This window comes from Falco punctatus (assembly GCF_963210335.1).
Source record: "Falco punctatus genome assembly, chromosome: 13".
Taxonomy (NCBI): domain Eukaryota; kingdom Metazoa; phylum Chordata; class Aves; order Falconiformes; family Falconidae; genus Falco; species Falco punctatus.
This window is the reverse complement of record NC_137593.1, coordinates 7,824,458-7,840,270: the sequence shown is the minus strand read 5'-3', so window position 1 is coordinate 7,840,270 and position 15,813 is coordinate 7,824,458. Positions and strand designations below refer to the sequence as shown.

The 15,813-nt window shown below is 36.8% G+C and overlaps 1 protein-coding gene across 5 annotated transcripts in view; it reads right to left on the bottom strand.

Annotated features, from left to right (window-relative positions):
- NAALADL2 (N-acetylated alpha-linked acidic dipeptidase like 2) overlaps positions 1-15,813 on the bottom strand; it is a 497,171-nt gene that overhangs the window by 25,766 nt on the left and 455,592 nt on the right. The gene's annotated exons all lie outside the window — the stretch shown is intronic.

The window sequence follows — 15,813 nt, the reverse complement described above, 5'->3', positions numbered from 1 at the left end:
GCCCGATGGCAACACCAAATCAGTAATAAAACTGCCAAGTACCTACAAGACAGATGACCACAAAAGTATATCTTATATATGAATCATTTAATTGCCAGTCGACAAGGAGGAAGGAGCCCAATAAATGACAACACAGAACATCTACAACCTTCTGCCATGTCTTCCAGTTCAAAAAAATGCCTTGAATGAGGGGCAATATTTTTCAAAGATATTAAACAATTCCTATCCTCACAACACAATTTTCCAGTCTTATTGTTTTTACCTTCCTATATTGAGTATACATCCAAACCCAGGGATGTGCAAGAGGAACGGGAGGCTTTTTATCCCTGACAGCCATTTCAAGTGTTCTGTAATGCAATACACAGTAGTTTTAAACAGATGAGGGAAAGAGTTAGAATCCAACACTGCAGTAGGATAGCTTACATAGTTTAAACAGTAGGTCATCATTGACCTAGATCATTTAGACTGAAACAGGTTAGGAGCACTTGCAGGAATAGCTCAGCGGTGACAGAAACCTCCATCAAGAGGCCAGTAACAGGCCGATGTGCCAATAACACCTTTCGCTTACACTGTGGCAACCAGAGGCCAACCGCCTGCTTCCTCAGTTCTGAGCTGATGCCACTGTTCCTTGAGACTATGACACAGCTTACATTCAAAGGTGACTGAAGTATATAGTATAGACTGTCCCTGAAGTGTCTCTGTGATATAGGAAACAAAAACTTTGTATATTGAGAACCAGATAAATTCTTGGTTGGGTGGGTTTTAAGGATAGGCTGTGCTACGGGCAATACTGTGGTTTTAAAAGCAGGGATTGGGTTTGCTCCCTCTGAAATCAATTCAGGGCCTGCTGCTGAGATCAGTGAGAGCAGACCCAGGCATTTGAAGATCTGTCCTCAATAGTTCCCAGGCAGACAGAAGCCTGTTCGCACCCCTCAAAGCCATTGAAGAGGAGGGGCAATCACAGAGATTATCACATTACTCTTTTCTCTAAGAAGGCATGTCACAATCCTGTCTGGTTCCTGGTGGCTGGGAGAGTTTGACTGAGCTTTGAATCTGCTTTGAATGCCTACAACACTGGCATCTTGATCTATTTTAGGATCCCTCTATTCATTTACTGGGAGTAATGTCAACTAATAAACATGTCATAAGACAATAACCATCAGCAGAGCAACACTAACTTAAGACTGATAGAGACCAGACTCTAAAGAGAGGTTGACCTGAAGACTGGAACATTTGGGGACTGCTGAGAAAATGTGTTGAATAGGAACAGATCTTCTCTTACACCATCTTCAATTGTGCTCTAAACAAGGCACAGAAGCTAAAAAGATGGTTTACCTTAACATACAAAGATATTAATGCAGTTTACCTCTACTGCTGCGATTTTGGAATCACAGGTGATTCCACAGATAATCCACAGGCAGGTCATCCACTGTAAAATACAAGTATTCCTAGCCCATCCTGCCTGACTATGGTATAAATCAGTGCCTAATGAGAAAACCTTAGTCGTTTGATGAATGAGACAAGCAGTCTACTGTCATAATTTACAAAAGTATCTTAACTTTTGCAATAGTAGTATGACTTTGGCATAGCTGATTGCATAGTATGACAGAACTTATTTTTTATTTTTATGTATGCAAATAAGTAACATTATATGGCACCTGTTTTTTCAGATTTTCTGCTAGAAATTCCCACCAGGATCTTGTATTTTCCAATTACTTATCTTTTCTTGGCAAGCCATGCCACCCCTTTGTTGAATAAAATGATTTCTCTCTTTATGCATGTTCATGAGAGTCAATTTATGCAATTTTACTTATCTCTGTCCAAGCTTCATGAAATGAAAAAAAAAAGAAAAAAGGGTTCGTCCAGTTTATTACTTCCAAGCCTTTACAAGTCAGAAAAGTGTTTTCATTAAAGATTACACATGGGCTAAAAAATAAAACACAGACATTTCATTGGCACAAGGCAGCACTATGTGACCACAACACGTATAATGATACTTAGACACTTTAATTTCTACTGTGAAATTCAATTACTTAAACATTCCTTAATACAAATTGGTTTTGCGGCCTACACCTCTAAAAAACCAATTCCATCCTCTAGCCTAATTGCTTAAGTATCTACCTTCATCTTTAACTATTTCGACCTTATAAATATAATTCACAGAGTCAGCATGACCCACACAAAAAACCCCAAGACTCCTAAACAGAAAAGTGCGATACATTATTGATGATACTAATGAAATTACAACACACATCATTCATTTTAATGGGCTTATTTCAATGACACATCACAGTGACCTGAAAAGTGTAACACTGAAGTAGGAAACCTAATTAGTAACTTCAGGCAGTACCACTGAAAGAGCTCAAATGCCTCCAAACAAAAGAATCAGTCTTAGCAAACCAAAGCAAAGAATCTATAAAACTGAATTCTGAAAGAAACTCTTCTATAACTTTTATAAGTTCTTTGCAGGCCTAGGAACATAAGCATTATTGATTGAAATAACGCCATTAGAGTTAAATACTGTTTTACACTGCCACAGATAAGGATGTAATGTCACCCCCGCCAGACCAAAACGAATTTGACAAATTCTTGAATGACAGATCACACTAAAAGTATATTGACTTTAACACAACTTCAAGCTATTTTGGAGAACTGTCCAGAACAACTGGACAGTACAAGATAAAACTAAATTACTACGTTATTCTTGTCACAAAAAAGGATTTTTTAGCTTACAAGAAAAGCCTGTGCATAGGTAATGTACAACACGAGCTGAATTATTCAGGTACTTAGAAATAGCTTCCAATTTAAGAGCGTTTTTTGAGATTTTGAAAAGTAATTATTAAAGCATTAAGACATAATGGCAAGTATACAGTCCCACATGAAATGAGTGCAAGTTTTCTCTGTGGAATTACATTAGAACTGCTTACAGATAAATGCTATGGGCAGCCTCTGCCTATTCCAGTTATAACACAATGTGCTGTGACTAGAGATGTTTCAGCATTCTCACCAATTCAATTTTATAAATACCTGAATCATTTTCTCTTGTAATCTCCGAGAAAAAAAGCACACCACAACTGGGATTCTCTGCAATTCCCTTTCTCTTGATTATATTCAGTTTTGAATGCACTTTTCTTATATCTACGAGGTTGTTTTCATTCATGTTTGTAAACCACAAAATATTATTAACTTGGTAAATAAATAAATGCATTCAAATAATATTTACATCTTGGGACTTCCAGTTACACAGGGTGTTTATTTATTGCAGGACATAAAAATGCTACAAATTCTTCTTCCTTGGAAAGTGCATGAGCTCACTTATTCTAGTTATTTTACACTAGTTTGTACCTCAGAAAATTTTATGATGAAGGTACAGAAAGCTTCCCTTCTTCCTCTGGGTCCCTTATCCTTTTGATCTCCAACAGTGCTTCTCCTTTCCTCTTCTTTTATTTTTTAAACTTTTTTGACACCCACATAGTTATTTTATCTTACCTATTTTATTTCACAGCACTATTGCAGCAGAAGGTTTATAATTACAAAATTATAGCTGCTAGCCATGTAATACAAACTTTTATCAGGACAAAATTTACACACTGGTGAACTGTCATTACATGTTACTATAGCTGATCCAGAGGAAATTTTTTTTTTCTACAAATCTCATTTCTTGCTGGATCAAACAGTGAAAGACACTGGTTCTGGGGCTGTGTGACTGAACAACATGCATGTGACCAGGGCAGATGAGGGTATGGTTAAGGACAATTTTGCTGTAAATGCCACTTTATTCCTTCACTGTCCTAAGTTCCCACTAACTCAGCATGTTATGTTTAAGGATCTTTATTTGTACTATGTTGTTCCTAATTTTTTTTTTTTGCTATACATTCTATCTTTTCTTTGAGTCATCAACTGCCTTCACTTAGTGCTCTTTTTTTTAGGAGTGCAAATTGTTCTACTGGTATATATTACAGAAAGTGATATACTTAAATCATGCCAGGAAGATATGTATTTCCATGGTACCAGCAGTTTATAAACTACAGGTAATCTGGATATCAAATCTAAATAAAGTCTAACCAACTGAAAGGCATTTCAAAGGCATCATTATGTGGCAGTGGTAAACCAGATAAACTCTGTCCCTGCCAGATAGAAATTTATCTTGCATAAGCGACAGGAGTTAGGACACCTCTAACTGAGTCAATTATGTCAAATGGAGGTTATGGGAAGTCTGCATTTAACAAAATCCTGTTGGGACACTGGACTACAAGGAGGTAATTATTCCAGGTCTGAATTCACTTTTGAGAGGCCAATTTAGAATAGGGCTTGTTAAAAAAATAAATCCTGATTTTGGTAGCTTTGTGAAGTGTCTTGAGGCTTGGTTTGGCTTGATTGCCTACCAAGTAAACAAAAGAACAAAGAGAAGCCAAACTGGAGTGATAGCTGGTTACAAGATACATTATCTTTTATTTCCCTACAGTTATCTTTGATTACAGTACTTTTTTACAGGTAACATATGCATTGTCCTAAACCACACTGATCTCTTACCAGATTATCACTAGAGCCTAACCCTAACTCTAGCATAAATTTCAGCTTGATGCCCCTTGCCACCCTTAAACCTTTGTCAAGGCCTTGCGTGCACCGATAGATCTTACTGTGCCCGATCAGCCTGACCTGCCAGTCCCAGGCGTCTCCTGCTTGCTCCTCTTGGGCGCTATAGGTCTGGCTGGAGAGGCCACCGCCCTCCTGCCATGGTATCATGCTTGGCTCTCCGTCCTTTAAGGGAGCAGCTTGCTCTCATCACCCCCTGAAAATCTTTACCTAAATGGATGACCCTGTCAGACCCGACTATAAACACTCATCCCAACCTTAACTACAGACCTTCCAGCCTTTAAACCTATCTTGGTGATCATTACAGATTAATCTACTAAATTCCAAATTGCATGTACCAGCATTCAGAACCCTAACAAGAAAATCAAAAATCTTTTGAAGAAATCAAGCGAAGTAAAGGTTGCTTGGGGATTTTTTTTATATGACCAAAACTCAACATTCATAGAAAACATTCACCTTCACTTCTGTTTTGAAGTTCTTTTGATAGTTGAATAACTACTGGCAACAGAAAAGACTGGCAAAAAATAAAGCTACCAATGTTAATCTTGATTTCCTGATAATATGCATTGGTCTGTGATGGCTTGGAAAAGATTTCAAACTGGATACTGTATCTATGGCAACCTGTAGCTAAAGTTCTTCACTTTAATTAAATAAAAAATAATTACCTCATTTCTTCCTGTGATTTCTTACATGCTTGTGGCTTACGGTAGCAAAACAGCTTCTAGTATAATATAGAATAAACATGAACAAACGGGAGGTGGAAGCTTGATGCAAAGCTGCTAATCAGAAGAGGGCTGATGTTCTAGAACTGTCTCAAAGAAGAACAACGGAGCTAAGAAGTCTGACTAGTTTGAAGACAGAGTTTGAGTAAAATCAGACTTCAATAAAATACCTGTTTGCACAGGCTGAAGATCAGCATTACCTTGTAATCACAGTTCTTCCCCTGCTGAAAATTTGCTGAGTTTAGGAAACTTATTTTTTCCTTAGTTTGGAGTAAGTAAGATTAGTAAGTAAGAAGAATCAATCCTATAGCTTCAACGGTACAGAATGACTTCACAGAACAGAAGTGGAACAGAAAAGAAAAATTAGGATGCATTTGTTCTTCAGAAGTTGCAAGCAATTATTTATCACTGCTAAAGGGCAGTCCTCTAATTAATTAGGCATGATTTTCTCCAGGGCTTTATAGAAATTAATTAAGCAACTTTATCCAGCAATTCCTGAAGAAGCCACAAAACACACTATCAGACTCTTTGCCATAGAGCTTTCAAACCCTATATGCAGCGGACGAATGATATATACTCCACAGAAATGTAAAAGTTCCTTGAAAACCCTTCAATATTTATTCTGTAATTTCTTAGAACACAGACTTGCATCTATACTTAAGAGTGATGATGCATTAAACAAAAATAATATAACTATACTTTAAAATGTTATTTACTGGCAGTAACTGGTATGAAATATACTTTATTTCAAATAACATAGCTGTTGGTAACAAATGCCAGCATGTTGTTCCTTGATTGGTTTATGCTACACTTATTTTTCAAACGAAAGAAACATGCTTATGCTGAATGATCTGGAGGAAATTATTTTTCTTTTAAGGATGTCTCAGTCTGAAATACTCAAAGTCAAAGCAGATGTGCTACTATTTTGAAGGACTGGAGGGAAGTAAATTAATAAAAGTATTATTTCCAAATGGCTCACAGATGATGTTCTGAAAGCTTCATAGGGATTTTTATTTAGAAATCATATAAAACATCCGATTCCTAAGAAGGAATACCGTTTCTAAACAAAGCAGCAAGCAGTGTCTACTCTTTGATGCAGTAAATTGGCTTGACCTTGATCTCTCATTCCGATCCTGTGTAGGTTTATCACCTTAAGTAACTTCATACCATGAGGCTTGTTTCAAGACCATTATAATCACAGCCAAAATCTGAAAGGTCATTATCATAAGAGTTAATTATGGATAAAAAATTAATTATGTCATAATATGTTCTTTAAAGAAATGCCTAAAGTTGTATTTTTATTACCTTCAATGGCATGAATACACACAAAATTAACACTTTTTAAAATCCTGGTTAATGTAATTTGCTTGTTAATGATCTCATCACCAAACTTCTAAACCCTCTTGCCTGGGTAATATGTTAGTGAGGGGAGTATCACATACTAACTATTTTTTCAATTTATTCCACTTATTTTTGTACTATATTCAAGAAATGTTCTTGATTAATATTGCAAACATAGATGAATGGTTCACATCTGTCATGACAAAAAATGTGGAACCATATATTTCTTGGATTTAAAAAATGTTATCGACCCTACTATTTATAAGAAAAATGCAATAATGTATAAAATATGAAGTTTCTGTCATATTTAATACATTCAAAATCTAGTACTTTGTATAACTTTCTGAGATTACAGGCTGTTCCTCTCTGTCACTACATATTCTTGGTCTATTTAGCACCATAAGCACAGACCTGAGCAAGATCTGCCAGGAAGGAAAACTGAATAGAACTGTATCCTAATCTGAAGACTTGCTAGGCCTTGGCATGACAGCTCTGCAACAGCCTTCTGTGAAAAGGTTTTACAGTTACCCAAACAGCTGCTGTGAAATGGGCTAAAATGTCTAATAAGTCCACATATTCAAATAAATGTCATTATCCCCTCAACCCCCCAAGTTCTCTGCAAGGTCAAGATCATGCACATTCACGGAAAGCATGAGAAATTGTATGTCCTGGATAAACTCTTCATCTTCAGGACCACCAATGCGGTGTTATGTTACAATATACACAATAATATGTACTATATCAAAACCAAAATGGGTCTGATGCATACTACAGACAGAACTCTGTAAGTGTACGAATCAATCTAATTACAAAGATGGAAGAAATCCATGAGAAGTACATACAGGTACAGACAATAATAAATTAATGTATGTACACCCAGGTTTACCATTCATATCAGGGAAGTGAGAAAGCTGGTTTCCAGCCATGGCATAATCTCTAATTATAGTGGTTTTCTGCTTTTGCAGGTGTAATGACAAGATTTTCGTGTTCCCTGTTTAAATAAGATTTAATGTCTACTGTAATTATATCTCTGCAGATGGCTAATTCAGTAGTATTTATGCAGCAAATGCTCTTTAAATAGTAAAAAATTCCAAGACAACAAATACAGTCATTACTTCATGGTCATTACATGTACTGGTGATTCCAAAGGAAAAACCATTTGAAGTGCCACTTGGATGGATCAGGTGTTTTGAGAGTGAGTTACAGTCACTTTATTGCACCTTCTCAATATTAAGAAAGGGCATAATTCAGCATGATTATTAGTCATGAGAAAAATAATAAACAAAGCAGGAATTTGTAAGAGCATTATCAAGCTAGTAGTTACTGCTGATGTATGCTAGGATAAATGTGCTGCTCCACACACGGATGAATGTTAAAAGAGTCAATATCCCAGTGGATGAAATTCTAACTATCTGGCCTAGAGAATAAACAACCACAGTGCAGCTCAATCACCCCAGAGGGGCCAGAACACTTCCCAAAGTTGCTCAGCACACAGAGAATGCTCCTGCTGCTAGAATATTGTTCCTACAGGTCCATCATGAATTAAACAGTTCCTACACTTTCCTAACTATGCCTGTTCTGGGGAGCTGCACTGGTAGCAAAAGGTATCCTGGGGAAAGCTTCTGTGCTATTTAGAGTTAGAGCTTAATTTCAATGCAACATTATGTGGATCCACTGAATGAGCGGATTCATGACTGTATCTTCTTCCCAGTCCCTCAAATCCCATTTTGAGTATCTGCACCATCTGAGTGAACAGGAAGTGATCTTAATTATGTCTGGCTTCTGGTAGCTGCTCAAGACAGAAGAAAGTTCCTTTTGTCCTCCCACCCATGCTATACCCCCATGTAACAGTTGGTTACAATGTTTAAAAGGGATACAGTGAATAAAATACTTTCAGTCCACCTTATACCAAGGTTGTTACTCCAGATTCTGCTAGTGATTTGGATGCATGAATTTGACTCAAATCACTATTTTAAATTGAAATTAGTGCACCAAACATGTTATTGCACTTTTTTTCAGGATAGCAATAGCTATATCTAGTGAGCCTAGTGTTCAGGATTTGGTTGGAAATATTTCTTAGTTTGTACCAGCCTAATTAAATTCACATCATTCCTTGTCATGCCATTAACTAACTGGTTTGGCTTTGGTTTTAGGATTAGAAAAAATAACCTGGCAGTTAAGAACTGCAATTAGTGTCTTATAATTTTTTTTCTAATCAAGAGTAACCTGCAGAGGTGACTCAATCTATCCAGTTTTCTCATAAAACCCACTTCTAACTATGCTGTAAAAACTCTGGATACCAACTCACAATTGTCACCACTTTTTATGAATCCTGGGCACCAGACACAAGACATCTATTTAGATAAGCATATAAACCAAGAACCTAATCCTTTCATTCAATGTCTGCTACCAAAGGCTGGGAGAAAATTCATCTTCCAAGCAAGAATTAATTAAAGATTTACCATGCAGTTAGCAGCATCTCAGATCTTCTGGCAGTGCACAGCTGCCACTGTTCACCTATCTGATGAAAACTTCTTTTTGCCTTCCCACATTCTTGGGAAGAACATAAAACTATCCTTGGAATATTTCCTGTGATTATTTTTTTTTTGCCATTAGTAGTTATGAAGTGAGCTAAAATGAAGCAAGTCTTACTGAAACTGCGTGTCACTTCTATCCTGAATATTTGACTTCGTCACGTCTAACTTGTAAGTGCATAAACTACAACTACAGTGCGTAAACACTACGGAGTTTGAAGGAAGAAGGTAGAAGAAAATGGGATGACATCTTAGGTGTAAAAAATACACTTGGACAAACATGTATCAGAGAAAAGGGATCTGAACAAGAACTGCAGAGCCAAGAAACACCAGTGAAGGACTGGAAAGTGAAGTAAGTAATACCACTAATCATAACTACCTTTATAAGGTGTGGAACAATTATAGATGAAAAAGAGATGAAAATTTTGAAAGATCCAAGATATTAGGGTAAAATGTCAGATGAAAAATCACAGCTGTGCAGTAAGATGAAAATTCATTTATTCTGACAGAATGGCAAAATCTGAGGTGCGCTGTTCTAAAAACAGTACACAATTCTTTCTTCAACATCATTCTGGTATTGTATTTACAAATTGCACGTGGCAGATAATACAAGACAGACCATTATCTACTGCTGCCAGTACAACATGAACTGTTGCAGTATTTCCCACACTAAGGATCATCAGCACCATAACAGTTCACTCTCTGCTCCACATAATGCCATGCAGGAAAAAAATATGAATTCCACGTGTTTGGTTCAGGGCAGTCAAAAATGTCTTCAACATTACAACAAAGTATACAGGAATATTTTCTACCTGAAGCCACAAATGAAGACTTCAAACTGAAAAACCAAATCTGCAAAGAGTTTATAAAATGAGACAGAATTCTTATCTTCTGTATAAACTCTGGGCTAGTTTTTTTTCTTTTTCAGATGACATTGCACTACATGTTTACCGACATTAGTTTTTAAGATTAGCAGGATATTTGCATCTTTAATGCTTGTCCTCTATAAATCCCAGGATGAATCCAGTTTGTTTACACATGGAGATTTAATACAGACTTCACCTTTCCTACTAAGTGTCTCTCTAGAAACTTGAGTCTTAGGTCATGTGAATTTTCACACCTGAGAATCTGCTGCAGTTTATCAGCAAAAAAGAAATAAGTCCAGTAGACTCTGTACATATGTCAGGAACGTATACAACAAATCTCAATCTGAAAGGAAAACTTATGTTCTGGTGAACAACAAACACTTGAGTGGCATGAGATTAGAACAATGCAAATTACTCTCTTGTGTGGTGGTAAAAACATCTTTTGATTGTTCTTTCATTTCATTATGGCAAATTTACGGTGCACAATCTATCCTTGCTTATTGCAAGTATTTTATTCATTATAATGTACTGATTTGTTGTAATTTTTTAGCTCAATGAAGTGTTAATGTCACACTTGGGTATCCATGGCAAAAAGAAGAAAAAGGAAGAAGTTTAACTTGTACAAATGAGCAATAAAAACTGCTGGAGGTCTTCCCTGAAAACACAGATTGTTTTCAAAATCCTCACTTTTTCACCTACTTATTATTCAATTCACTCAATTACATCTACTAGACAAGTACAATGACCCTCGCAACAGTTCCATAAATAGCGATGACAGATGCATACAACCTTACTGGACAGGTTACACTTGGCAACCTAAGATGAAACTCTTAAATGAAAAATTTTACACAAGTTGACTTTGATTCTTTTACAAAATTGTTAAAAGAACTGCCAGTCATGACATAACTGATCCTTAAGCTTATTAACATCTAATGATGGTCTAACTGGAGCCAAAATGACAGCCTGAGCCCTTGTGTGTCTTTTTTGGACTTTACTTTTAAAAGATCAAAGACACAAACTCTGTTTTTAGTGACTCAAGATTTGGAAATCTAGGTAGGAGCATTACACGGTATTCTAGGAAACCCTGCATACTGGATCCATCCAGTATCAACAGCATCCATCAAATATGAAGTTTAGACATGGACCCGAGGAAATCAAAAATGTTCAGTATGAAAGGATATGTTACTGCACTGAGTGAGTGCCCTCTGCCTGATACTGCATGAAGTTTTCTTGATCATCTCATTTCTTTGCAATATTATTATTCATTGTTCCAATGCCACTGCAGTGCTACACCTTTCAACAAAGACACAAATTCCCTGTGTGAATACGTAAAGGAGTGCGCACACAGACTTGGCAGATACATTAGGTTATTAGAAGCTGTGAAGATCTGCAAATATAAGAAATAAAACAGACAAGGAACATGGGGAACGGTCTTACCCAGCCTAGGCAGACATAAGATTTAAGGTCAATATTTATAAACACCAGGAAGATACTTGCTGTCTTGTTATCCATGATACTGTCCATGTCACTGTTTTGGTAGGTATTTTCGTAGAGGGAAAAGCATGCAAAAGCACGACAGTAGATTCTAGAGTCTGAGAGTTTTAGGGATTAGCTGATGCACAAAAGACAAAGATGTTCAGGAAAGAGGAGACACATTGCTCCGCATTGGATTTGCCCTATTATCTACCTTACAAACAATCATTTAGGGAAATTAATTTTGCTCTCTCTCATAAGCCATGTAGAGATTTGGTTACTCAGTATCACAACAGGTGTCAGCCAGTACTTCCTTGACCTTATCAGACAAGCTGCTTTCACTGTAGGGAAACTGCCCCAGGTCTTTGTTTTAATCTATGTATACTTATGGCTGAAGCACCCTTCCTTACAGAGATAAAGTATCTTCTGCCCCTTGCAGTCAACTACATGTACCTTGCTGAATGCTGATGACGGTAGAATTTGGGGTTTTCTTACTATATATGAGCATTTATAGATTCCTCTTACATCTCTGCTGAGGCTGACCATCTGATTGAGAGGACAATATGCTCGAGATTCCACCTGCCCCACCCCCGCCCCGATCTATGCACAGTGCCTAAAGTGATTGAACCTCTGTTCTTACCTTTAGCTTCATACGTGCTAAGCATAATCTATGGTTATTATTACTAGTAGCAAAATATGACCATCAGAATATATACATAAATGTTCAGCACAAGTCTATATTCTAAGAGTGGAAAGCAAGAAACGGCTAGAGGAAAGAAATAAACATAAAAATTTCTACTGCTTATTCCATTAAAATAATGACAACATGTAACCCACAAAATTATCAATATTATGATAAGGATTATGTTATGAGAAGAAAAAACAGTAGCTATCCTATTTTGTTCCTAGGCATTTTTTTATTGGAAATAGAGAGTCTGCCTGGGGTAACTACCGGGAATCACAGGAATTCTTCAGGTACAATAAAACTCAAGAGATTTTGTCCTAACCCCAAATCAAGCCCCAGGGTAACCTCTGCAAAGAAGGATAATGTTTCTCAACCTATTATTTTTCATTCTGCCTAAATTTCTGGATAAGACTAAAATGCCCTGATGACAGCTGTACTTGTATATTTCCAGCACAGTTGGAAATAGAATATCATGGGGAAAGTATGCTATTGCCGAATTTTCAGTGCAATGTCATGAAGTTCAGGTAAGAAGGATAATCATCTAAACTACAGTGTTTACTTACACTGGATTGAACAACCTGCCAATGACAGTCAACATTACTTAACTTTATTCAGGATATTCTGAAAATATATATATATATATATATATATATATATATAATTGCCCAAAATTGAAGTAATTTGAATTCTGTTAGTAACTTTGAATAATTTTATTGCTTATTATAGAAAAATAATGCATCAATTATGCCCAAATGTTGCCCTATGACATTGACTGGAATGAGGCATCTATTTTTTTTTAAGTACCTATATACAGTAAGGGACTGCAGCTGTGGCAACGCGCGTACAAACCAGACATAAAGACATAGAAAAGATATATTAGTTTCCCTGTAGTGGGCAAGCACAAGTAGGTTGCAATCCACCTCCTGCGACAATGCAAAAAAATCCACCTTCCTTTTTAAGTCAAGTTCTAGAAGAGAAAACATGATACGGATCTAGATAGCTGTGAATTAGGACAAACACAAGCCTAAAAATGATGCCTAAACTTCAGCAGATTTGTCAAGTACTTTGATTGAGGTTGAGAATATAAGTCCAAATGGGTATACAGGAAGCAATCATTTTTTCATGAAGAATACGTGCTTTACTGTGCACACAAATTCTTCCTTCAGAAGGCTGTAAATTACAGTATTTATGGAATCTTAATGATCTAAACACAGTTGGAGCCTGAAGGTCAAGGCTGCAAACTGCATCCTAAATTTCTGTTTACAGATGAAGCATAGTATTTATTGCTGCACTGCTTGCGCTGCTATAGTTAAAGGGCTGCCAGCATTTCCATTATAAACCACTATTTCAGGGGTTTATAACTTGCCCATCAATCTTCTGACTGGGATGAAACATGGCATAGAAGGTCCTGGCTGTGAGACTGATTTTTTCGTTTGTTTTCTTTACCAAATTACAAAATAAAAAGCTTAAGTTTTACAAGCAAAAAAAAATCCCAAACCCCCAAACCAACAACATCATTTTTTTTCAAGTACTTCTAGTGTTCCTGTGATAAAACTAAAGCTTCAGAACACAAAACAGATTCATATAACTGCATCAAATAATAGAGGGACTTTTAAACCCTAAAAGTGAACAATAACCCAAATAAATGTATAATGTTAGGTAGTTTTTTAAAAAAAAGAAAATGTATTGCAAATTTTTAATGGCAGGAAAGGAAATCAGACATTACCACTGTCTTTGACTCTGTTTGCCTTAAAGGTAAGTCTACACTACAATTACACACCTTGGCACGGTACAAGAATGCGTTGTTTTTAAGTAAGTATCTAAATGTTGACACACCTTACTGTTACATACTTCAGATTATGTCAGGTAAAATAGTTCAGAGTAACGTCAAATCCAATGTTTCCCCACAAACTCTGAAGTAACCTTATCAGCCACTGTTAAATCCTGTATCAAACCTAATGAAATAAGGAGGGGAAACATTACAAAATTTTCCCTTCCATGCTATCTACTTTACCACTGTGAATCCCGTGCTCTGCGCTGAAGTAGTGCTGAGAGCAGGAAGGTGAAAAATTCAATTCACATCATACCTGCGTATGTAGCAATTACATCTTGATGAATAAGAAACTTAATACTGCAAGCACTGCAAGAATTTAAATATTAGGAGACCTCAAAACCCCCTCTTACTGGAATCCTAAGTTTTGGCATAATTTGTTTCTACAAATAAGGACAGGGCCAGATTCAACAGAGTGCTGTTGCGATGCAACACAGACACAATACATTACATTAAGCAGTTTTATGGCTCCTTTGCAACACTATACCAGCTCAGAAAAGAAAGACAGCAGTGCTAAACCTGGAATATTAGATTTTATTTAATCACATTTCGGTTTATTTCTTTATAAGTCCAGTCACAGCAGGAATGAAGCAAATTAGTCCCTCCCCAAATATCATTATTTTATTTTCTTTATTATAGCTGTAGGGATTTTACTCACTAACACTGTTCAGTTCAGCACAATTATCTTTCTTTTTCTTTTTTCTTTCTTTTGTTCTTGTTAAAAGATGACCACATTTGGTTTATGCCAATATGGAAGCATCTCTTCCTCCTGATGCTGTAGCTTTCTGCTTTTCTTCCAAAGTATGTCTCTACCATCTGTCTGTTTTGTGCCCACTTGAAACAATCACTTGCACAAGGCATTTGACAATTTTTCTCATCAACTGCATCAAAGTACTGTCTTATTACTTTAGTTGGTTCTCGTGGCAAGTATATTTATATTACTAAATAACACAGACACCTCATTCACTTCTGTGTCCTGGCCCCTGTCAGTCTCCTGTGCCTGTATGTCAGTCCACTTCTGAGCTCTCTTTTTTGAGTATGCCAAGTAGTTTCCCCTAAAGTAAAATCTGGGTATGGCTTTAGGGATGGTTTGACTTGGGAAACCTCCTAATGGGCAGTATTGATGAGCCATTGGTTATCTTCAGCCAGAGTCCTTCAAAATAATCCCAGTAGGTCTGGTGAAGTCAAACAGCGCACATATGCCCTCACCCTATAGCCCAGGGCATTCCAAACATATCCCTGGGGCTGAGCTATGGAACACCACTTTGATGGGCTGTAATACAGTGCTTTGGACAGTTTGTACTGAAGCACGTGCACACACTTCATAACTTCTCCTGAACAGCCAGCAGGCCAGGCATTACTCAGACAGGCTTGGCCAATTCTTGCTCTTCGAACTTTTCTTAAGCTACTGATTGCCATTAGGTTTTTTTGGTAGAGGAATCTATGGTTAGAAATATAGACCTGTAGACTTCTTTCTTAGAAAGTGAAAGATGGAATGATTATGACATCTTACAATCAACCTGGGTAGTGCAGCTGAATACATATTGGAGAATAATTCTAACCAGAGACACGATGTTATGAATGGCGACTGACTAAGGCCCTCTTACTCACTCCACTGTACTGCCTTCGACTGGTTGAAACGCACCCAAGAGCACTGCTATATAATTAAATATGCTAAATAATGCTACACAGTATCTTGTATAATTCTGAATCTTCAATGAACTGTAAAAAGTTTTAAATAAAATATAGGAGTTTGTCAAGCAGT